Genomic DNA, 24,901 nt, shown 5'->3' with positions numbered 1-24,901 from the left:
TCTATGTCTGAGACAAATGTATTATCTAATGGCTCCTGCCTGCAGTTAGAGTCGGAAGTGGGTTTCACTGGACCAATGTCGAGGTGTCAGCAGGCCCTGCTCCCTCTGCAGCCTCTAGCGGGGGCATCTTTCTTTCTTATCTTCCTCAGCTTTCAGAGCTGCCTCCACCCCCTGGCCCTCGGCCTCGTTCTCCGTCTTCAAAGCCAGTGGTACCATCTTCAGATCCCTCTCTGAGTCTGCCTCTGACTTCCCGGAGAACCCAGCGATTACACTGGGTCCACATAGTCCAGGACAGGCCCTCCATCCTGAGTCAGCTGGTCAGCAGCAGCAGCAGCCCCATCTGCAGCCTTAATTTCCCCGTCCTACATGGTCTGACGTACTCACCAAGCCCTGGAATGAGGACACGGATACCTTCAGGGCCTGGTATTCTAGCTTCACACAGTGAGGTGACCTGCATTATGAAGCAACTAGTACACAGCACTGGAAATTCTAGAATGATATTCCATATTGTGTGATGCATGCCATTTATGTAAGGGGAAGGTCACAAAGTACAGCCCAGAAGGGAAAAGAGAAGGCTCACAGAAAGATTAGAACATGGACGTCGAGAAAGAAAGAGGAAAAACGCAGAATCCAGTTCACCTTGCTAGGGACCCCGTCTCGTTCACTGCGTCAGCCAGGGGAGGGGGAGGGCGACCAGGCGGAGGTGCCCTCGTGGTTGAAAGCCTCCGTCCCTAAACAGCACATGCAATTCCTGCTCATACCCCCAGCGGACAGACATTAGGGACATGGCCACACAGAACTGCATGGAAGGGTGTGGAATGAAGTCAGCCCAGGCCTCGCCGTGATCCTCTGATGGAGAAAGAAGGGATGGATTTTGGTTGTGGGCTGGAACTCTCAGCACAGGTTGAAGAGCCTGAACGCGATTGCTTCGTTTTTAGCTTCCGAACCTCTCCCTGACTTCTGGACTGGCTTCCCAGTTTCTTGTGTGTTCTTACGTGGGCACTTTAACACATGTGCACTCTTCCTACTTTCGCTTATGAAAAGCCCACTGATGTCACGTGGGGACCTAGGATCTGGGACGGTGGAGCACACCAATCGCATCACAGGAGACACTTAGAGGAGGGAGCAGGGGTAATACTGAGGAAAGCATGTATGGGAAAAAATCATGATTAAACCGCAAGTAGCAGGAGAAAGAAGAAAGACACTGGAGTCCGATCGCACCCCACTTTGTCGCTTTCTAGGGGAAAACATAGAAACCTTGAAGAAGTTCATTATCTGTCATTGTCCTCAGCTGTAAAACAAGCATAATCAAATGCACCTTGAGGGATGTGTTGGATGGACGTGATCGGGTCTATAAAAATGTTTAGTCCTTTGCTTAGCACACGGTAATTTTTAAATAAAAGATGCTTTAACACCCTCAGATTTATATTGTTTTGCTAAAATGGTAATTCATTCCTTATACCCTCCCTTTTAAAGGAAAGGAAATTAAATGTGAAAGATTAACAAGACCTGGCTGCATTTTTTCCTCTTGAGTTAAACTGTAAGTTTTATCTGAAACGTTGCGGCTTATATTTCTGAATGGATTTTTGTCGCTGGGACTATAAGAAAACAAATCAATGCAGCATTAATAATTAAGTGGAGAATATTAGTTTCACAGCCACCTTCTTAGCAAAGTAAGAGATTGAGAAATAGCTCCTAACACAGTCCTTTAAGCAGTGAACACGAAAACATCAATTTCTACATACATTTGCCGTAGTTTATAAATAAACTTCTTGCTAATGTATGAATTATATCAATATTATATTGTTTTATTGCTTCAGGGACAAATGGAATCACCTTTCTAAAAGAATCTCAAATGACACTGAATTTAATTTGCAGCTGATAGAATCACAGACACTACGGTTCGGGCAGGACTGAATCCATACTTTCACAAACTGTCATCTCGTGTAAGAATATTTTGTTACATGCCTACCAGGTGAGTGTCTAATCTCTCTGTTTTATTACTCACAGGAAGTTTGTTATTTCATAGGAAGTGGTTTTACCTATGGAAACCTCTTGGTAACATCAACATTATTTCTTAGTCAATTAATCAATTAATTAATTCAAAATGAATGGTTTCACTTATCGGGCAAGGTGTTGCTATAAACACACAAATAATAATATTCTCCGTATTCTGAGTTCCTTCTAATAAGCCAGGCACTGTTTATGCCATCTCTTTTAATCTTCCCAAGAAACCTATAACTCGACCTTATTATTAGTTCCATCTTAATGTGAAAAAACTGATGATTAAAAAAATAATTTGCCTATCGTCATACAGCTGCTTGGCTTCCGGGGGTGAGGACGGTGTCTTAACTACCGTCTTGTGCCAGCTCCAAAAATGTGTGAGGATCACCGTTTTTGAAAATTGTAGAGTCAAGAGTTAGACATGAAGGTAAATGAATTAACATACAAGCTGGGAAGGGTCACAACAGACAGATCCACATAGTATTCTGGGAGCATAGGAGCACACATTATTAAAATTTATTTCTATTTGTTTTTCATATCTATCTCCTTTAAAAAAATAAGGATTAAAATCAAGTACTTGGTCAGATAAAATGCCATACACTCCTTAAAGAAAACCTACATCTCATTGGATTTTGAATCTTAGGTGCTGACACAGTGATGTTATCAAAATTGACACTCAACTAGTTAGAGAAAATTCCCTTTTACACGTGTCAGGCCAGGCTCTAGTCCCTCCCGTTAGGATTCCTTCTCCAATCTTAGTTTCTTCATTGGTTCCTTTCTCACATGCTGATCTAAATAAAATAACTACAGAAAGCCTACTGGTCAACCAGAGGCCATGACGATGAAAATTAATGAAAGCTGCCTGGACAGTCTCTGAGATAGAACGACTTTTTGTTTAAGGCTGTGGACTCTGGAATGAACAGATCCGGCAGGATCACATGCTACCTCATGACCTTGAGCAGGGAACTTCGCCTCCTTAATCCTCTTTGTTTTCTCATTGGTGAAAAGAGCATTTTCTCTTCCTTCAAATGTTTATTATGAGAATCACACAAAATAATCGATGCAAAGGGTTTAACAAAGGGCCCGGCGCACAGAATTATTTAATGACTATTGACTCTTCGCAATCTTTTGTGTGACTGTGATTACTCTTTCAGAAATGCAAAGTGAACAGCCACACCCATCTTACCTATAAGGACAAGTAATCCTTCACAGACACAAGGTATTTGATTATTTATAGATCACTTTCCGTTAAAGATCTCATTTAATGCACACACTAACATAGGAGATAGGCCACATCATTTTGATGATGAAAATTGAGACTGAAGAAAATGAAAAGGCTTTCCTTGGATTTTCTAGTGATTTCCCAAGGGCTAATGTGATATAAAATGAAGGCACTAAATTATATTAATGGCATCTTCATGAACTACAAAACTTTCTTTACTTTGCGTGCTTTAAAATACTTAAACAATAAATTTTACTATCACCAATTTATTGAGATTGATTTTATTAATTAATATTTCAAAGCATTTGTTTCATTTAATAAGACAAAGTCAGCCCCACTGCATTTCAGTGTTAGCGATAATTAATGATGATATTACGAAAATTAATGCTCTTCCATTATCCGCTATGACATCATCAGTACTAATGATCTGTTTATTGCTTCTCTGCTGATGGCAATTTAAAAGAGCCATATTCTAAAGAGGAGGCAAAAGTCTAAATCATTTTCAAACCAGTAAAATCCTTTCCATTTGGAGAATATTTGATTCTGTAGTCATGCAGCAAACATGCTATAAAAAAAAAAAAAAAACCAGTATTCCAAAATCCCAAGGCATACTCAGGCAACTAATGTGGACTAACTGATCATTGCAATAAAGCAACCTTGGCCAAGGATATCTTCCCAAATTATTCTTCCATTGTTCTTCCATTGAGACATAATTTCTAAAACTTAAAAGTCTCTTTTGAGGAACTTGAAGTGGGAAACTGGGAAAGAAAAAAAAAAGAAGTTAGTAGGGGTGATTGGTTGTGTATGTATTAATTATTTAATACCCATTAAACCCACAAAAAATTAAAATGCAACCCCTTATTGACTCTACCTGGAACCAGAACTCCAGACATCAAAGTTGTACTGCTAACAAGAGGAGAAGACTGAATGTCTTAAAAGTAAACATTGCTGGAATATTAATAATGCATGCCTTGTCAGCAACAGCCTAATAGGAACCTCTCCTGTGGGGGTGGGTAAAAATATTGCCCAATTTTGCCTGTGGCTTAGATAAAAAAAATTGGGTGATTTTTATTTATAGAAGTATTGATTTGAAAAGATTTTATGTAAATAATTGATGGATAAGACAATGATTAGTTTGCCAGCAAAGCAGATGGACTCAGAATGTTCGAGCTAGAGAGTGTTTCATAAACACTCTTTCTCCACAGAGAGAAAACTGCACACGTGAGTATTTCAGGGACATGCATAGGCTGTGAGTCAGGACCAACACTTAGGCGCCCCTGACTCCTCAGCTCACCCCCACATCTTTCCACCACCGCTCATGGGCACAAAGATGAGTGTTCGCTTGGAAGCCAATGACACAAACAGAATGGGTAAAGCAAAGGCGTTGTCTTCCTTGCAGAAAAACCAAAATGAGAATGAAATTTTTTTTTCTTGCTGGAAGATATGGCTCTTGTATCTTCCACTGCATGGACTCAAGGGTTGATATGGTTCATCTGGTTCCCTCCCAACTCACTATTTTTACTGAGTTGCCCTCAAGGGTGAAATTTCAACCCTGCATGGTCTCTGAAGAAGAGATACCTGTGCTTCAATCTCAGGTATTGATTCTCTGGGCTCTCCTGTTCAAGTCTGCAAGCACACTGTCGAGTCTCTTTGTTGGAGGCATAAACTATTAGAACATCCAAGACTTCGGTCCCACCCTAAATAATCCCCACAAGAGGGATAAAGCCCTTTATTTAATCTGGGTTCTGTTTTACTGACCATTGGTCCAATAACCTAAAATATCTATTACCACAGATCCTCAATGACAAAATTTTCAGTTTTCTAAAAGACCTCATGCATAACAAATCTAATAGGACTAAAGACATCACTTTAGCTGGCTAAACTGAATACAAGCCAGGGGTCTGAGCCATGGATGGAATTTAAAGTGACAGAGTTCCAATTAGCCAGCGAATCACGGAGAAGCATCTGTGAGTGGAAATGTTTAGAGCAGTAGGTCTGTGCTTTGCCCAGCCACCCAGGGCAGTCTCGGCTCTGTAGGGCAGAACGGCGTCTGTCTTACTCTACATGACAGCTCCAATGGGGTCTCTACTCGAAATGATCCAGGGAGATCAGTGTTAAGGTCCGTGTGATTCAAGTTGGCACATTAGTGGGATTTTTGGAGAGATATTTAAAATAAGGGACCCTTTAAGAGATGTGGGCTGGGTGAAGAGAATGAGCAGGTGACACAGAGGTTCTGGAAGAGAGGAAACCATTACCACCCTTAGAACGGAAAGGACAAGGGGGAGGCCACTCTTACTGGAGGCTGGGTGGGAGCTGAGCCTGAACTGAGCCTCCCAGTACACTCCGTAGACATAGAGGGTCTGCCAGCCACAGAGATGCTTCACAGCAGGGAAGTAGCAAGAAGATAAGTCCCTCAGGCCCTCTCCTCCCACTTTCAAATCCCGCCTTAGATACGCCCATTGGAAGAATCCACCTGGACGTCCACTGGGAAGGGGGCCCAGGTGATGTCGTCCACAGGCAAAGAAGGGCAGAGGACAGCGTGGGGAGGGCGGGATGAATGGGGAATGGCCAGTACACAAGTGTCCTTTCAGGACATTGGGGAAGGGGTCGGTGCCGAAACAGAAGTTGCTTTTACATCTGGCTTGGCCCGCAGGTCACAGTGGGCCTCCAAGTTGCTATAAAGGGCCTGAAGCTTGTTTACACGAAGCATTAGGCTTAAAATAATCTGACTTTTAAAGAATTTGCTGTATGATTGTTTTGCAGTCAACTTACAGATCAGACCCAGTAACCAAAGGATCTTACTTATCTGCTGTGTTCCTCTCTCTTTTCAAGTTTTGTTTTTAATCATTCACCATTGACAAGTTATATGCCTGAATTCACTTTTAACACCATTACAAATCTTTTTTTGGAATTAGAGAAATGTAGGATGCTTCAGCATTCACTCCTCTTCCAGCAATATTTATGGAATACTTAACTCCCTGCCAGGCACTGTTCCTATTTCTTGGGAACACACCATTAAAGATCTCAGACAAAAACACCTGTTGTCAAGGCTGTGCGTGTTGGTGAGGGAAGACAGGTTCTAAACAAATGGCGATGTCTGTGCCCAGTGGGTCCGCGAATGGTAAGCACGGGGAAGGAAAGAGCAGACAAGGATGGAGGAGCAGCTGCAGGGCTGCGCCCCAGTTCTCCCGGGCTGGGCTGGGGAAGACCCCTGAGAAGGTCCCTTTTGAGCTCAGGACTGATGGCGGTGAGGAAGTAACTTGCATCTCTACCTGGAGGGAGAGTGTGTCAGGCAGAGGCAGGAGAAATGAAAAAAAAAAAAAAAAAAAAAAATCCTGCAGTAAAAGTCCTCCATGCCTGGAAGCTTCGAGAAGAAATAAAAAGAGGCTAGTGTAGCTGGCGTGAAGGAAGATGAGGAAAGCATCTAGAATCTGAGACAAGGGACAGAATGGGAGATTGCAAAGGTCATTATGGGGCCTTGGTGACACTGTCTCGGGTGGGAACCCTTTGTGGGGCCTGAGCGATGGAGTTACAGGGTCTGACTCACACTGTAAAAAGATCCCTCTGGTTGTGCTTTAATTTCTTCCTGGACCCGCTTGGGAAGAAAAAAAAAGTTGCAATGATCTTTTTTCTCGTTTTGTCCTATTCTCGGGCATTTCCCACCTCCTGAGTGGGTGAGTTCGCCTTGCACTAAGCCTCATCCATTGCTAATTTTATTATATGGTGATTACATGGGCTGTATGAGGAAAATGAAGCAGAGAATTCCTGTCATGTAATTATATTTTAAAGGCCAAGTAATAGCAGCTACTTTTATTAGTATTAACAATTAGCAGACTTTAGCTTCGGCTGTGATACGGAAACCCCTCGTCATGACTGCACAGTGGCAGCTTTTCATGCCCGCCGTATTAACATGAATAGGAGAAGTAATGTCAAGGGAGAGTTGATGCAAGATTCTTCATTACCAAATACACAGCAGAGGGAAAAATAATAATTTGGTGGATAATCATGAAAACATTACCCAGGGTCCTTGGTTTCATTATTTTCCCAATAATTTTCTTGATTGATTGCAAATACATTCTGGAGAGTAGAGGTCATGTCTTATGCTTTAGAATCACACCATCTTAAAGTTGAAAAAGATCCAGCAAATTATCTCAGCTGCTAGAAATTCAGAAACCTCGAGGGCTAAGCAGATAATATCAATGAATAAAAATGTTAGACAGGGGACGTAGTAACCTGGAAAACACAAGCCATGTCAAAGGAAAACAGTCACTCACACCCACCATGAGATTTTCCCTGAAGGAACATCGGTCCAGTATTACCAGTTCCCCTAACTTGTCGAGATACCTTTGGGATAGACTGGGAGCTGGGGATTAAGAGATACACATTACTATGTATAAAATAGATGAACAACAAGGACCTACCGTATAGAACAGGGAACTATATTCAATTTCTTGTAATGAGCTGTCATGCAAAAGAATCTGAAAAATAAATATGTAAGTATGTCCCTGTGTAACTGAATTGCTTGGCTGGCACCTGAAAATAACATTGCAAATTGACTATACTTCAATAAAAAATAAGAATAAAAAAACTTTTATAAATATTTCACTTTGGCAATATTTGATATTTGAATGCCAGCACACATTTTGACACACACACACACGTACTGACAGGACTAAATAGAACACAGATATTAAAGAGTATTTTTGGCTCCTGGGTTACCAGTTTGCAACTGACTTAGTCCAGTTGAGAGAAACTAAGTCTTAAAAAAAAAAGAGCTAAAGATGATGAGTTATTCCATAGCATCCCAACAAGGCAGTGGCCAAGTTAATCAGATTCTGAGGCGGTCTCTCTTAACTATCAATGTATGACAATGTTCTATAAAAGTAAAATTATTCTAGTATTACTCGGGTGCTCAAAAAATTTTTTGAACTTTTCTAGCTCAACATTTTTTTTTTCCCCAGATTTAACGACTGAGTCCAACAGAGCTCAGGTGTCGTTCCCAAGGATGCACAGGTAAGAAGCAGCAGAGGTACGTCTACAGGGGGACCTGGTTTTCTTCTTCCTTCTTCTAATCGTATGCATTACACATGCAGGAGCACAGCACCTAATTACCAACAGGCAGGGGATGCCCTGTAAGGTCTTTTCACACTTTAGTTCCGGAGCCGTGCTCCATGCCTGCAGGCTGGTGAAGTCTGTGACCAGATGTCCCCGTATACACACAGAGGCAGCCCTGGATACCCCTGGGCTTTCTTGCTCCCAGAGGGTTAGTGACTTCATACTGGCAGATAACAGCCTACTTCCCGGAGCCTTTGCCTGTGTCCAGCCTGCAGTTAACTCTTAACCCTCACTCAAGTTCGTTTTTAAAGCCCAATGCCAGACAATTCAATGTGGCATCAAAGCCCCCTCATGCCTGAAATTAGCTATCATAAGACATGCTCACCGATGGGTGAGAATGAAAACCCAAGTAGAGCCTGAAGGGTATGAAAGGAAGATATATGAGATCAGAATATATATATATATATATATATATATTTCCTTAAAGGCAAGTTGTGAGATGCCTTCACAGTCAAGGTGGCAGGTGACAAGCACGTGTCTCACAAGTCACAGGTCAGGATGGCCAGGCCACCCTTAAGAGGGTGGGCACTCTCATGGTCACTCAGGAGAGACACGAGTGATGACATAGAGAAGGACTGGGCTGAGGACAAGGCCGTCACTAGGTGATTAAGGCCCAATAACAGGGACGACCACAACTAGGGTACCAGCAATGGGACAGGAGGATGGGATTGGGTGCAACTCCCTGACAGGACCCATCCGTCTTGCCTCATCTGGGAGCCCTTCCCAATCCGGCCATTCTGCATTCAACACGTCTCAGGACCACGTGGGTCGCATCTTGGCTCTGATTTCCTCCGTACACATTTGTGACCTGCATTTACCACGCACTAGCTCCAGTGATGTCTTGTAATGCGTCTCTTGGTTTTTCGGGAGTCCCGCACCTTCCTGGGGCAAATAGCGTGGCCTCCCTGGGAAGGAGCCCAGGACGCCCAGGTTGCATGCAGAAAAGGCTGCTGATTTAATCCAACAGCAAGTGACAGCTGGAAAACAGAGAGTCCATGTCACACTCGCTGGAGTCAGTTAGGGATCCAGCTCCCTAAATCAAGGTGACTTCACACCAGGAGATTATGACTTGCTCTGGAGACATTCGCACCCTGGGTAAATCAGCTTGGCGATTTCAGTGTGTTTTAGAGAAAGACAATTTGCAGTCTTGACAAAGGGAGCCCTGGGACTTCAACCCTCTATCAGAGTCCCCTCTGTCCCCATCATTCATTCTCTTTTAACAACTATCACTTTTTCACTCTGTGCACATGCCTATCTCGGTGTTTGGCAAAGTAGGAAAAAACAAAACAAAACAAAACACACATGATCTTTAGAGACGTACCAACCTGGAATGGGTTTCTAGTGTAACCACTAACTACATGACCTTGGACAATATGTTCCACTTTTATAAAGTGTAGAAAATAGTAGGTGCCGTGCATGCTGTCTTGGGGAATTACGGGAGCCCGCAGCTACCGGGGGTCTGGCATATTACAGTTGTGTAGTTGAGCTAAATGTGATGTTTACTCATATTTTCTTGTTTCTTCCCGTCTTTCTCTCGTCCCCTTTTTCTCCTGGGGCGTCACCAGTCTCGTCTCTCTGCATATGCATTTGGTTTACATTCTGCCCCTTCCTTCTGCCCTCCCTCACAGAACTTTCCTCTCTGTTTCCTATCCTCTCTCTCCTGAGTAGCTCTTTCCGTGTCGTGACTCCTGGCTCTCACCCTGTCCCTCCTGCCTTCCTTGGCCCACCTCCCTTTCTCTCTGCGTATCTCCAGCTGCCTTCCTCTCCGTCCACGGTGTCCTTCCGTCCCTCTCAATTTGTCAGTTTCTCTTTCTCATCCTTAGTCTTTGACTGTGAGTTGCTCCCTGTTGTGTCTGTCTCTGCCTCTTTCCTTGGGCATCCTTCGGTCCCTTCATGTCCGGCTCTACTCCCTCCTCCCTGTTCTCTCCTGTTACCTTGGTGGTCACTGCTTCTCACGGTTCGCCTCTCTCCTTCGACCTTGCGCAAGTCTTCCTCATTTCTCTTCTCTTCAAACTCACCCCCTCCCTTAAAACATGCCGGTCCTCAGTGACGTGGGGCCTGTGTTCGGGGAAGGACACGCGATGTTGTCTTCGGTTTGTCGCGACCTTGACTTCCCCTTGGATGATCTACAAGCTGCCGTTTGCCGGCGTCAGGTCTCTGTTGGTTCGGTGCCTGTGCGCCACTACGGTGCTTCTCAGTGTGATTTCGTATTTCACGCACCCTGAGTATCATGCCCAGAAGCTCACCATCTTTCATCGCGAGGTAGCAGGTGACACAAGGAGAATTTGTTACAAAAGAACACAGACCTAAAAATAGGTCAGTGTGAATTAATAACAAAAAGTCAAACACCATGTGGGGAAAAGATGAAAACCTGTAGGTTTGGAAATAACATTATGTTGTACGATTATTTTGCACCTTCTAGATGGAGGTCACGCATTTAATACAGTATCAGCCTCGTTGTGTCACTGAAAAGGGTGGCGCTGAGAGAAGCGCCTTGTCCTGAATGTCACTCAGTGCCGGTGAATGCGCCAGGGGGAATGCAAACCCACGTCTTTACACCTGCATTTCCCTCACAGTGTGAGAAACACAGACACGGAAACATAGGTAAGTTTTATCAACTTCATATGCTCACCATTATCGGGTACTTGTGGAGACAGAGCTGTGTGGACCAAAGCTCCGGAGCAGGGGAGCCCTTCCCGGCCGAGCTGAGGGCCCCTGCGTGTCCGCTCTTGGGGGCATGTTCTGAGCAGGGCCCTGGGCTTGCGGGAGGCGCAGGACTCTCCACGGCAAAGGTCAGCAGGTGGAGGGCCTGGTGGCCGCATGGGCTGCCAAGGCGAGTTGGAGCCAAAGGCCTTCCAGGAGGTCCTGCAGCCGCACGGCAGCCGGGGGTTTGCGCTGGGACCGCAGCGGGAAACCGCGGGCTCCAGTACGCGCGCGCCGCTCCTCCCCTCGGGGGCTCGGTCGGGATGTGAACCCGCGTGGGCAGGGAAATAGGAAGACGAACTCAAATTCTCTGCACGACATCATTTTCAGCCCTTAAGATAGAGGCAGACCAAGCTCTCAAACTAAAGCCAGCAGCATGGTACTTGAAGAGGGGGCTGGGTTAAAAGGGGGACAAACTAAAGGAACTGTGATTAAGTCTTGACCCCACTCAGTCCCTGGCCATCCTCTTGGTCTCTCTGGGAAAGAGGGAGGTACGGCTTTTGTGAGGAGGAAACCACATTAGCTTCACCGTGAGTCTCTCTTCTGTATGCAGTGCTAGGCTGGATATATGTACACACACAAGTACATATAAAACATACAGGTACATACACACACACACACGAACGTGTGGAAGCAGAAAAATGTAACTGATGATCAGGAAAAAATTAAAAAGATAGGGAGGCAGATCCACTTAGTATCCACTCAAGAACAGAAAAAGGAGTTTAGAACAACTATTAAACATGAGACAGTAAGGAAAAATATTTTAAAAGAAAATAAAAATAGGTCTTCTAGATCCCCCAATTAAAATCCCTAAAATCAATCACTCGTTGAATGACAAGACAGTGTTCAATGGAGAAGATCTAAACCAAAACACATCAAAAGCCATAGGAAGAAGAAAGAATTTAAGAGATGTATGGACCATGGTTGAATGCACTAATGTTTATGCAGAACGTAGGTTAGAAAGAGAATTTGAAGAAATACTGTCAGAAATGTTCAAAATGTGATGAAAAATGTCAACCCACAAGTTCAAGAAGCTTAATAAACTCTGTGCTCAAAAAATATGAAGAGAAACCTCATCAAGGAACATCCCAAATTGCACAAGTTAAAGATAACGAGGGGAAAAAAATAATTAAATCAACTAATGTTAGAACCAGATTCTCCTGATCAGGGCGGCAGGAATGCTGATAGTCAACCTCACAACAAGAGTAACAGCAAGGATGGAAGCCAGGGAAGAGCAGGATGACGTCTTTAAAAGTGAAGAAAAAATGTCATGCCCGAATTCTAAACCAGACATATTCCAGTGATTATATTTATAAAGATTGTGGGTTGAAATTTTTGAATTTTTTGAAGGATATCCAAAAGGGGATTTTTCTTGTGCCTTTCATAACATAACCCCTCGGCTTGTGCTGGAGAGGAAGGTGCAGACTTCTCTGTCTTATCTAATCCTTTCTTTCAGTCGTTCCCAAGAAAAATAAATACCCGTGTGGTCTTTCGGATTAAAGGCGCTGATCTGGCCGTATTGAGAGTGACCTGGGGTTTCAGTCACTGGAAAGCTGGTGCATGCATATGTGTGAATCTCTTCCTGATTTCTCTTTCAATATCATTTCCCTTCCTGCACCCAAGCTTTATAATAATACCCTCTTTCTACACAGCTGAATGCATGTTGCATTTCTGCTGTATCTTTATTTCTTTCATATTGTCCAGTAGAGTACAGAAAGCTCCTGAAATATTGGTTTGGTTTTGTTGAACTTCAGATATATATGTTCCTGAATCCCTTGAAAGATATTTCCAAAACCAAGGAAAATACAAGGAAGAAAAATAATGGCGGGCGGTGGGGGAACATGGCAGTCACAGGTGGAGGGACCTGAAGTTTTCTTTTTTGTGTTTTCCTTTGCGAAAAGACTCCTTCATATTAGAATTAAGCCAAATAACTCCAACTTCAAAGTCACGGGCCAGCAGAGCACAGAGCTGAGCGCAGGGGAGCTCGGCCTTGCAGTTTCCTGAATTCTCTTAGTCACTCGACCCCAAGATCACCAGTTTATTACAAAGGAGATTGAAGGATATGCATCGCCAGCCAGATAAAGAGACACATGGGTGAGGTACTGAACAAGGGAGCCTCTGTCCTTGCGGAACTTGGGGCCCAGCCCAACGGCACGTGGAAGCGTTCTGGTTCACCAGCCTGGAGTCTCTCATAACCGAGTCCTTTTGGGGTTTTATGGAGGCTTCATTATGGAGGCATGATTGGCTAAAGCATCATTGGCCACTTGTTCTTGTACTTAATCTCCACCCCCAATCCCCTTCCCGGAGGTCAGGGGGTGAGACTGAAGGTTCCAACCCTCTAATCACGGGGCGGGCTCCACTGGCATCCCACCCCCATCCTGAGAGGCTTTTCAAAAGCCACCTCATTAACACGGGAGAAGACCCTTCCACTGTTCTCATCACTATGGAAACTCCAAGGGTTTTAGGAGCTCTGTCCCAGAAACAAGGACAGAGACCACATACATATTTCTCATTGTAAAACACAGTATTACAATGTGTTGCCCCCCAGATGGTAAGCGAGGATGAGAAGCGAACACTCCCTAGGAGGCAGGAGAGGTCTAGAATCTAATCTCGTCCCAGCCCCTCTCTAGACCCGTTTCCCACTCCCCCCTTTTTTTTCTGCTGGAGAAATCAGTAAGAAATATACGTCCATCAAATGTCCAGTCTCAGAGTTAAAATGTATCAGAAAAAAGTCAGATTTTTAATGAAAAAGAGAATCTCAAGGGCTTAATTAAAATCCACCTGACTGTGCTATTTTAGGTCAGAATTTTGTAAACATCATCAGCCTTTGGAGTCTGAAACCGCCCTTGTGTCCTGAGGACCTCCACTTTTTGAGAAGATCAAACTTTCTGGATGCCCATAAAGACAGTGGTCATTAGAAGCCCAAAGAGTTGGATTACGTGGAAAGAGGACCACGCATCAGCCCTGCGGAGTCCCTGGCCAGCAAACTATTTGTATCAGCAAATGCAAATCCTATTCAGGATGCAATAAATGTAACTCATTAATGTGTAATCCACAAAGAAGAAAATAAATTTGATTTGAATTGGGAAAGAATTCTTTTGCCCAGCACAGCGGTCTCTAGACATTCACAGATAAATTCATAGTTAGCAAGTTTGAATTTTCACAAATTCCCTGTGCAATTTATAAAGCATTTTTAATATAATGATGTCATCTCTTCTTCACATCTTTATTCACCAAATCCCTTGACAAGAAAAGCTGCTTTCCAGTGCGAGCTCCCTCTCTGAGTAGTGAAGTGCCTTCGGATAAGGCACGAATCTCTGGGCCTCAGCTGTCAGATTGGTTTCAAATTTATGTTTAAATATATGGAAACCTTTTTACTATATTGTAGAGCAGGGATTGGCAAACTTTTTCCTTTTAAGGGCCAGATGACATAATTTAGACACTGCGGGCCGTACAATGCAACACAACCACGGGGCTTGACCACTGCAGCCTGGGAGCAGGCAGAGAGAGTGCGTAAACAAGGAAGCGCGGCTGTGTTCAATAAAACATTTTTAATGAACACTGAAATTTGAAGTGTAATCCTCATTTCTCACCAAAAACTGCTCGTCTTTTTATTTTTATTTTTTTAGCTGTTCAAATGTTTAAGAACCATTCTCACCTACGAGGGCCATACAAAAATGGGTGGGAGTCCAGAGTCGGCTTGCTGCAGAGGGGTCCATCCGGAAAGGAACTTTAAACATAGAAGTATGTAAAAATAGAACAAAATTGCAAATGAAAAATAAAAATACTCTAAGATATTTTCATGATACCAAGTTAAAATGGTTATGTCTGGTCTAGGTTGTTTGTGGCTGACCAATTAAAACATTAATAGACAGAAATATACCGATAAGCAGCACTCTAAAAGCAGCACTCTAAAAGTGTATGATATTTCATCTGCCTGCAAAATTGTTCTATTTTCATCTGGAAGGCAGCTGTGGAAATAAACCTTCAAATCATCTTTCTAATTAAAAATATGTTTTTTTAATCCTATAGGGCAAGGATGAATGTTTATGAATCTTGTATCAGGAAGGAAGCATAATGATTTCCATTTCAGGCTTATTTGCTAATTCTCTTCTGATACGAAGTTTATCAAACGATGCAACTGAAGAGGAGGTGTAAAGGTAATGAATGAATCTCTACCAGGGCAAAATATATTTTTACAATTTTTCTGCTATGAAAGGTACTTTGTTGTCCTCAGAGAAGAACTTTTTAACTGTGAGGAAGAACAAACTCTAAATTGGGTGATCAGGGGAAAAAAATGAATCTCAGATAATTCAAATATAATTTATATTTATTGAGTACTTACTCTTGGCCAGAGAAACAATAGTTTAACTAAAATTGTGTTTAATACACAAAGCACCCTTTGTGGTAGCTTCTCAAGTTTCAATTTAATAGATGAGGAATAACTCCAGGAAGTGTTGTTAACTTGTCATTCCTACCTCAATATCCCACTGCTCTCCCCCACGGTGTGGAGTAAATATATACAGAGATATTTGTCCAAGGAGAGAGTTCAAGGCAAAAGGAAGTGGAGGAATCACAACTGTGGGTGCCTCCTGTGTGCAGAGTATTAGAGGAGGCACCAAGCATTGCTGCTGAACAGTCTATTCATTTACTCCTGGAGAGAGTATGCACGCATTATGTCAGACTTCCAGCAGCCTTGCAGACCGGGAGTTATGACTCCTGCTTAACAAATTAGGAAACTACGACATGAATTCAGGAGCTCAAGGCCACAGTGCAAAGAAGTGTCGGCGCCAAGATTTGAACTTGCTTTTATTTGGCTTAAGAGGAGCTGCCCATTTCTTAACCATGCTGCCTCCACTGCCATGGAATTAACAGCCTCCCCTCCCTGTGTTCTCCACACGTTTACAAAGTGTTTTCACTCTGACAATGATAAGAAAGGAAGAATTCCACCAAGCCTAGAAGGTGCCCCGTTTTCTGATAATTTTGCAAATAGTTCAGTTTGTTGTGTAAGTGTGTCAACAGTGGAGAAAGCCATGGATGCTTGAAATGAGTTGGAAGTAGGTTTTTATTTGTTTGAAATTATTTCAACAGCCTTCTCTGACATTTGCTGCTAATTATTCACTGGGAAACCGAGAAATATGTCAACATAACATTTGTCACCGGTTATTTAGAGGTGCAGGTTGACAGATCTTGGCAGAATCCTTGAAAGATGTATCTGACGTGGTGTCTTTTAGTCTTCCTGTTTATTCTGTATTCTCAAGACTGTAAAATAAAATAAAATCTTCAGCTAGTGAAGCCATGAAAGAGCTAGTCACAACAAAGACAAATATTTTGGGCACGGCTAGTGGTCCTGCAACCTACTGACAAAGTCACTGGTCCTGGTGCGTCCTCTGCTGTGCGGTGCAGGACAGAAGTCAGCCAGAGGGCGGGGAACTGGTACCTTTCAGGCCCGAAGGGAGTCAGAGGATAAATGGAGTCAGTAAGTGTCTCTTCCCCATTCCCCCCAAAAATAGCCATAAGGAGATTTTGTACATCTGTTCATCTTCTAAGGGACAGGATAACCACACAACTGGAAAAAAAAAAAAAAACTCTAAAACCACAAACATGACATCATAAACTCTGTTGTGTCCAATGGCCTCTCCACCATGATGACGTCTTCCTCCCTCTTTGCGTTTCCTGTGTTCTGCCTCTACCCAAGCTGCTCTGTTCTATGAGAGGCGGGTATCAGAACAGTCCTGTTTACCACCCCCAGTGACCCAAATGCATGCGCTGGTCCTGCCCTTACTGACCGAGTTCACTCAGTCTACTCATTTGACTTCCTAGTCTCCTTGTCTTTTATTTTTGCTTCCAAAATGGAAGCTCGCTCAAAAGAAAACTCCAAGTCCTCGAAGCTCCTGAACTCTGGTGTAGCCTGTCGCCTGGTGGTCCCTGGACCTCCTCCTACCACTGCTCCTCGCCTTCTCTGCCCCAAGGGCACTGACTCCCTGCTGTTCTTCGGCCACATCTGGCAGCACTCCACCTTAAGGCCATTGCTCCTGGTGGTCCTTCTGCCTGGAGCTCTCCTTCCCCCCCAAGCGCATGAGGTTTCCTCCATCACATCAGTGAGGTGTCTGTTCAAACATCATGTTATCAGAGAGGACCTCTTACCCATCCCGTCCGAGATGTCCCTTCCTCCAACCGGACAGTCACTAATGTCCTTACGACCTGAAGATGTAACAGTCTGTGCCAGCAGAGAGCAGGTTCCAGGGGAGCAGTTGTTCTACATGTTTCTCACTTTCGCTTTTCTTTCTTATTAGAGCAGGAAAAAGAATTCTGTGCGGCCTGAACTGCGTTGTGGAGTGCATGAAGTCATAGTCTTTTAAAGGTCTTGAGTTTGGACACAGTTTCTCTCTTCTCATCACACGCTCAAGTGTCAGGGCCCCCAGTAGCAAGGTGGGTAGGACATCTCTGCCCCCTCCCTGTGTTCTGCTCTTCCTCCTCCTTTTCATTCATCTGGCCCCTCCATACAGCAGACTTTTTAATGCTTAGATGAGCAGAATAGGGTGAGAGGGGTGACTTGGTGTTCTGGTCCACATTCCCAAATTTTGCCAGGGACTGTCTGAATTATGCCAAGAAGCAGCTAATTGTTTCATCTTTTCTTTTCTATTATGGCTTATATGTGCATCTGTTTTGAAAACCTCTGGGGAAAGTAAGTAAGTGATTGGCAGAGAGAGATTTAGGCATCCTTGGGTTCTCTGGCGATAAAAATCATCTTAATGACATCAATGATCTCATACAGATTTATTTATATCAAAGATGCTTTGATTACCTAATGGAACACACTTGTTATTAGATGTGAAGGCATCCAGCAAATAACAGACCAAAGCTTCCTCACAGTCCAAAAAAGCTCCTAATGATACTGCCCAGAGAACACGTTAATCAGTGTTTATTCAGTGCCTTCTCCGTGCACGGTGCTGAGGTGATGATGGTGAACACAGTAAACAGCAACGATGCCAGTCTGGAGTTTATATTCTATTATAGGGCAAAGGACAAACCTCCAGCAACTTACAAACAAATGAATTAAATGGATACAAGTTGAGGGGAAAACTATAAAATAAACAGAGTGTCCTGATGCATGAGAGTTAGGAGATCTACTTTAGATAACTGTTTAATGCCAAAAGTGTCTGAGGAACTTTGTGCTAAAGGCAAGTGGGGAAGTGGGGCCTCGGCTAGAGGGATGTGGGGAAATAGAGGGCAATTGTAAGACTGCAGGTGCTGTAGGGCGCTTGTGTGAACACAGAAAAGTTAAACAGGAAAAATACGAGGCAAGGAATGGATGAGGGAGTTGCAGGTCTGATGCCCTCGTGTACGGAAGATGCAAAAGGACCCACTGCCCAAGCTGAGAGTCCAGCGTCAGTGGAAACACAGACGTTTCCTGTTAGGTTGAATCTAAAGCAACGAATGTGCATACGGATCTTTAGGCAGATTCACACGTTTAGTGGTGAGAACATGATGAATTTCTCTCTAGGTTATTTCTACTCCAGGGAAAAGAAGCAGCAATGGCTTCAGACACAAACAAAGGCAGTGGAAGAGCTGTTGCTGTTTGAGGGAGAAGTGAGGAAAGTCTTGCAGAGCAGAGGTGGGACCCCGGAGCGCCGCTGACTCCCAGGTGTGGCGCTGATCTCAGGCTTCGGAGCAGCTGGATGCTCCCTGGGGTCAGAGATGCCCTTCCTCCCATCCTCATACCAGACTCTGCCATAAATATGTCATTGGTGCTTTGAAAAGGTTGGGAATCACTGCACTAGGACCCTGGAAGAGGGAATCAACCAGGGATGTTTAACAGAACTACTGGGAAGATCTAAGAAGTCTGGGTCAGTGGAAGATGAAAGGAAACTTGAAAGGGGACTATTAGAAAGATGTGAAGGACACCAGCATCACGTGGTATCCCTGAGGTCAGAGGACAACTTCATTCCTGGAAATAGAAGTGCTGTGTCCATGTGAGACACTGCAAGAAGCTGCCATGAGTCTATACGAGAACATTATCCTTGGCCCCCCCACCCCGGATGGTGTGCTGTCTTACAGAAGGAAACTGGGCAGGCAGGGCACACGTGAGTTTTCTTTTCTTTCTGAGTGTGAATCCTGAGACTTCCACGTACTGGTTATTTCTGGGCGAATCTCCTAATACGGTAGTGTTTTCTTCTATAGACTTATTGAAGGAATTAAAATTAAATAATAAATGGATAAGCCTCATGCGTGTTTAAGCATGAGATACGGAATCTCTTTTTGGTCCCTTTTTCTTGAATATATTTCTTAGTAAATGAGTAGAACTGGCTGGAGAAATACCACAAATCCTGGCACTAATAGGAAAACCAATAATACAGCCATACATTTGTTCGCCCTTCTAGCAAGTGCAGGCAGGGTGGCCGGCGTACATCGTGTCTGCATGGGCTTCTAAATAAAATGAGATTTGTATCCCCAGAATCTCCCAATCTCATGAGATTTTCTTGCACGTGTATTTTGTGGGGAAGAAATAAGAGATTTTACGAACATAGAATGTAATGCTTGATATGTAACTGGCCCAGGATCTTAACAGCTCGTAACTAACAGTACTGGGTCTGGAACTGCCCCTCCAGCAGAACTTTCTGTGATGACGGAAAAGTTCATGTGAAGCATTTCTCTATGGAAGCCCTAACATGTGGCTAGGCACAGCTGAGGAACAGACTTTTTCACTTTAGTTGGTTTTAATTCATTTAAATTTTGTGGTGAACAGTCACGTGTGAGTAGTGACTGCCATCCTGGATGGAACAGGTGTAAAACATGGGTCCCCTAACATACCCAATGCGTTTGACGTTTGTCATCTTGTCTTGATGGGAAAGGAAACAATGCAACACCAGATGAAGAAAACTGACCCCATCCTTTAGCCACGTAGATTGCTCCCGAAGAGTCCCCAGTGCCATGCTTGTCACTGTCTGTTTCTTTCAATGAGAGCTGAAATGGAGCATGAAGCCCTGAGAGCCGTGAGCTTTCTGGAGAGTTTGCTTGTTAAGCAGCTTCTATTATAAATCAATCTGAGGGAAGCTCTACATCCAAAAAGCCATTGCCTTTTACGTCTTTCTTTCCTCCCCCTCCTCCCAGGAATAGGCTGCAATGTTGTCACACTTGCCCACTTACTTGCAACTGTAGACACGTGGAGAGGCTTGGGATAAATGGAGCTGAGCTGTGTGTTTCAAGCTGGAAGATTTAAATTCACGTCCTTTATTCGCCATCTGAACAAATCAATTAAGCCTCAGTAATTTGATCTAGAAAATGGAGATAACTCCTGCCCAAGTCAAAGATGTGCTATAATCAGACATATGTAACCCCAGGAAAAGTAAGAGTTAACACTCACCCATATTGGATAAAGCAAGTAAAAAAGGCCCTGAACTAGAAGCCAACTTGTGGAAGCTAAAGTTTGTGTCAAAACGAAAGAGGTGAGCTAATACATTCCATCAGCTCAAATGTTTAAAGAGGAAAGAATGATGGATAAGAAGGAATAAGCCTCCCTTTTTCAGCTTTCTTAACTTTCATGGCCACACCCACTGACCAGGTATGTGGCATCCAGCCCAAGTGTCAGGAGTTTGGAATCGTGGAAAGGCCATGGTAAGTCAACCGAGCCCAGCCCTGGGGCGCAAACCCCCCTGCGAACTGCAGACACTTCGTCTCATCAAGTAAGCCACTCAGGGTAGAAGTGTTAATTTTAGCAGATGACTCTTTCTGTTTTCCTAAGCCTAGCGAGAGTAAGTTGTGAATTTAATTGCATTAATTTAAATGTTTCCTTTTGGTATAGATTCACCCCATGTTCCATTGAGAATAGAGACAATGGCACCTAAGTCAGGAAGAAAGCAGGAAAGTAAGAATTTCCTAATCTGTTTCCTTGTATTAACAAACATTCACCGATCATCTACTGGGCGCTGGATATCGCTGAGTTCTGCAGAGGAAGCTCTGCGTGCGGTATGGTCCCCGTCCTTCAAGGGCGGCTGGTGCAGCGGGAGAAACCGCACGTGTAGACGACGACAGTGCGGTGAGGTTTAAGTGCAGGGTGTCTGGAAGCTCAGAGAAAGGGCCACAGCGTGGAGACAACGCCAGGCTTTCCAACAGGATGAAGTTACTCCGCGTCTTTTTCAAAGTAGCACTGCGAACTGGGAAGGAAATCCAGGAATGAAGGACTGCATGGTGCTTCTGAGAGTTATGAGTTTTGGCCACTCAGTCCACTAGAACTGGCATGTCGCTTAAATACACCAAACCGGAAGCTGAGCCACCGTGTGTTCGTGTCAACATTAACGCTCAGCGCCCCCGCGCTGCTGTGTCTTTAGCAGTTCACGCCGCCTCGTCCCCGCCAAGGCACGAGCAGGGGAGCCTGTGGGCTGAGGAGCTCTTGCCCACAAGCTGGGCCCTGTGTGCCGTCCGAAGGGACCTGGAAAACCAGCTCTCCAGCTGATCACGGACTTGAACCCTCAGGGATGAAGAATCGCATTCCTTCTGCTACTGCCGACCGAACCAACAGCACTTGGTCAGATTCCTCGGAGCGGAAAAGATACTCTTCCCAGCATTGCCTGGGCAACAGGTCAACCCCAGCCTTGGCTACAAATCATGAGATGGCTTCGGTGGGACAGCCAGCGTGTGCAGGTGACAGAGAGAAGCAAGATGGTCTTAAGGACATGATTGTCCTTTTTTTTTTTTTTTCTTCAGAAGTGTCATTGCCCTCTGGTGAGGGACAGTGGTAAAGATGCCAAAGCCAAAATCATCACTCTGAACCCTAACTCACGCCATTTTAGCTCCGATTCTACGGGGCTGGAGCCCCTACCGTCCACACAGAGCTTAGATTCTTCAAGTGACCACACAGATGTTCCAATTGGGGAAACTGGGTAAAGGGTCTAAGGGGTCTCTCCAGATTGTTTGATACAACTGCATGTAACTCTACAATCATCTCAAAGTTTTAAAAAATTAAAATAAACACACACTTGCATACTGTTTATAGGTAGTTTTGGACACTCGTACGGACTGTTTTTTCATTAACAATCACGAGTAACTTACTATTTTTTAGATCCGAGGAGACTGGGACTCTTCCAACCCTTTTTGAGAACAATGATATTATGGTTAAAGAGGAATAAAATGAGCTCAGAGTCACATACCTGAGGAGCTGAAGGCTCTGACTTGGAGTGCGCTGTGTGTTCTGGGGGTTCTGTGTCTGGTTTCTGTCCCTCTGCGTCCTGCCGCTGCTGTGCGGTGGGACACAGCCTAGCAGGACGGAGCTCAGCACCAAAGGAGGCAGCGGCCTCGGGAGTGACTAGAGACAGTGAGGCTACACCATGGCCTGTAATTTAGCTGAAACAAGTGCTCTGGGGGAGAAATGAATTCTCCATGAAGGAGGTCGCCAAGGAGTTCGTCTGTGCTGTGAAGGGTCAGGTAGGAATTCCAGAAGCAGGAAGCTCACTTCAGATAGAACTTGGCCGTGTTTTTGTACTATTGTTGTGTACTGCCTTTGGTACTCATTAAAGAATGGTGAGGTGTGCAGTCCATCTCAGCATCGCCAAGTACGGAAGAGAAAACGTTTAGAGCGTGGGATCGGGCTGGACAGATGAGGGAGGAAGAGCGACCCCTGGGGGCCAGGCTAGAGATAGCAGGAATCCAAGTGTTGAAACCACTATCCTCAACCCAATCTCAGGAAGGCAGCTGAGGCTGGAGTCACAGGCAGGACTGCTTAGACCTCGAAGTTGCTCCTTTCCTCTAAGTCTTGGCAATTTGGAGTGTGGTTCAGATAAAGATGGCATCTCTTACAGTCATCAATCGTGTGGAAATGCACGGGAAAGAATTCTTCTCTCATCCACTTCTCCCCAAAATGTCTGCATTGGTTGTATCTAGACACGGATTGGGCCGTATCTCCAAGAAGCAGGAGTTGCTATGTATTAAATTCTCAACCCATGGGGTCTGTGTGTCTGCGTGTCTGTGTTTCTGTGTTTCTTCCTCTACCCACGCATCTTTGAGTTTGAGCTGACCACAGCCAGGTTCTAAAAAGATTCTAAAAAGAGCATGGTAAGCTTTGAGACTCAAATCTTTGTTTCAGTGTTTGGTTGCCAAGCCTGACTAACAATAAAATGTTCTTTGATATATTGGTTATTCTTCCTGCCTTGAACGTCTGCTCTAAGGAGCCAGCGGATAGGATTGACTGTGGATTTGGGCAGGATCAAAGCTGTTTCTGCAATCTATTTCCCTAATCCCACTTTAATTTTAATAATCTTTTTTTAGAATATTAAAGATTATTGAATTTATCCAAACCAAATAAGAAGTTGGATAAATCTCTTATTTGGCTTGGATAAATTAAATCCTGTTAACATTAAAGGATCATGAGAAAGTCACTCTCTTAAGATTTATGGGGAATCCAAGATACACAAGGCAAAATGGGTGTGGATGTTTTTAAAAATTCCAGATGCTTGCACTAAAATTTATCTCTCCCATCATCTTTCCTCACAGTAAGCTCCAAGTGCCCTCAGTCCACTCTGGAAAACAGAGCATCTGAATACAGCATGCCGAGGGGACCTTCCTTTGATAAACATTGAGACAGATACTGTTTCTGTGTTGGAATAGAGAAAATGCCTTTCCTTCAGATTCCGTCATTTCCTGACTACAGTAAGAACTATTCTGTTATTCTGGGCGAGAAATCTAGTAACGCAGCCACCTCAGCACCCAAGGTGGCGAGCAGGGTGTATGGCTGTTCAGATGTTCCATGTGTGTGCTAAACTCAGGAGCAGCTAGATTCTATTTAAAAGAACTAGAGAAGATGCACCCGTCCCCAGCCCCACAATTCTCCATTTACAACACATGCTGAGCGTCACCAGCCAGGAAGTGATGGCGCTTATCAAACACCGTCACCCAGAAGAGCAGTTTCCCGAGCAGCTTCGAGAAGACCTGTGGCTCCTGGCTTTGCCCGCTTGAGCTGGCAGCACCCCCAGCCCCATCTCTGTCACCAGCACTTGTGCAAACTTCTGCATTTTTCTGCCATAATATGTCATCATTAACCATATGCCTTCTTTCCACCACTTTTTCTCCCCAGCAATTCACCATCATTAATTTTTAGTACTCTTTCCTGAAGACAGTTGGCTCCTCTCCAAAGGCAATGAGGTTGAGATTTGCAAAGTTCGATAATTGTCAGGGGAAAAATATAAATGTAATAAAAGGCAAGTTTTTTTTTAATGTTTCTCACTCAGAGGAACTGACTATGGTCATCTCTGTGAACTTCATTTAGATTGGGACTTTCGGGGGTCGGAAGGAGAGTTAAGTTTAATGCCAATCAACAAGCAGTCATCTTTGACAAATGCCAGGAACAGAGTAATAAAAATTAATGAATTTCATTAATTTTCATAGAATATATTATGTCTGCAAAGAGATTCATTATTCAATTTAAATCAACACACAGTTACCAAATTTCTGAAGTGTGACAAATACAGCACTACACTGAAAAAGTGATAAATATAAGGTCCCTGCTTTCAAAAGATGTTGTCATGCTGGGAAAATGAGTTATGCCAGTGATACAGTTGTTCTCCGTTCAGGAAATTCTGTAGCAGGTTATAAAATGATTGTCTCCTGTTCTTACAGTGAGATCATGGAGATTATTTCCAGCGAAGCACGATGCCTTCAGTTTCAAATGCAGCAGCCTCTAGCCTCTCACCGTTACTGAGGATTTGATGAACAGCGTGCATATCAGAAGAACTGTGTTTCTAGTTTTATTTCATTCTAATTAATTTAATTTAAAATTTTAAAAATCTGATACTCATTCAGTTATTGGAAAACACTTCATTATATTTGTACCAACTTGGGGCTATGGGTCTGCTTTTTCAACTG

The 24,901-nt window shown here is 43.9% G+C and overlaps 1 long non-coding RNA gene across 1 annotated transcript; it reads left to right on the top strand.

Moving 5' to 3' along the window:
- Positions 1-1,882: 1,882 nt before the first annotated feature.
- Positions 1,883-24,715, top strand: LOC105101068 (uncharacterized). The gene is made up of 7 exons (XR_004132598.2): positions 1,883-1,975; positions 8,188-8,239; positions 10,764-10,945; positions 15,077-15,204; positions 17,341-17,476; positions 23,534-23,689; positions 24,656-24,715. It is a non-coding gene; the product is annotated as an uncharacterized LOC105101068 (long non-coding RNA).
- Positions 24,716-24,901: the final 186 nt, after the last annotated feature.

This window comes from Camelus dromedarius, chromosome 20 (assembly GCF_036321535.1).
Source record: "Camelus dromedarius isolate mCamDro1 chromosome 20, mCamDro1.pat, whole genome shotgun sequence".
Lineage (NCBI taxonomy): Eukaryota > Metazoa > Chordata > Mammalia > Artiodactyla > Camelidae > Camelus > Camelus dromedarius.
Note: the sequence above shows the minus strand (reverse complement) of the source record. Positions and strands in the feature narration are given on the sequence as shown.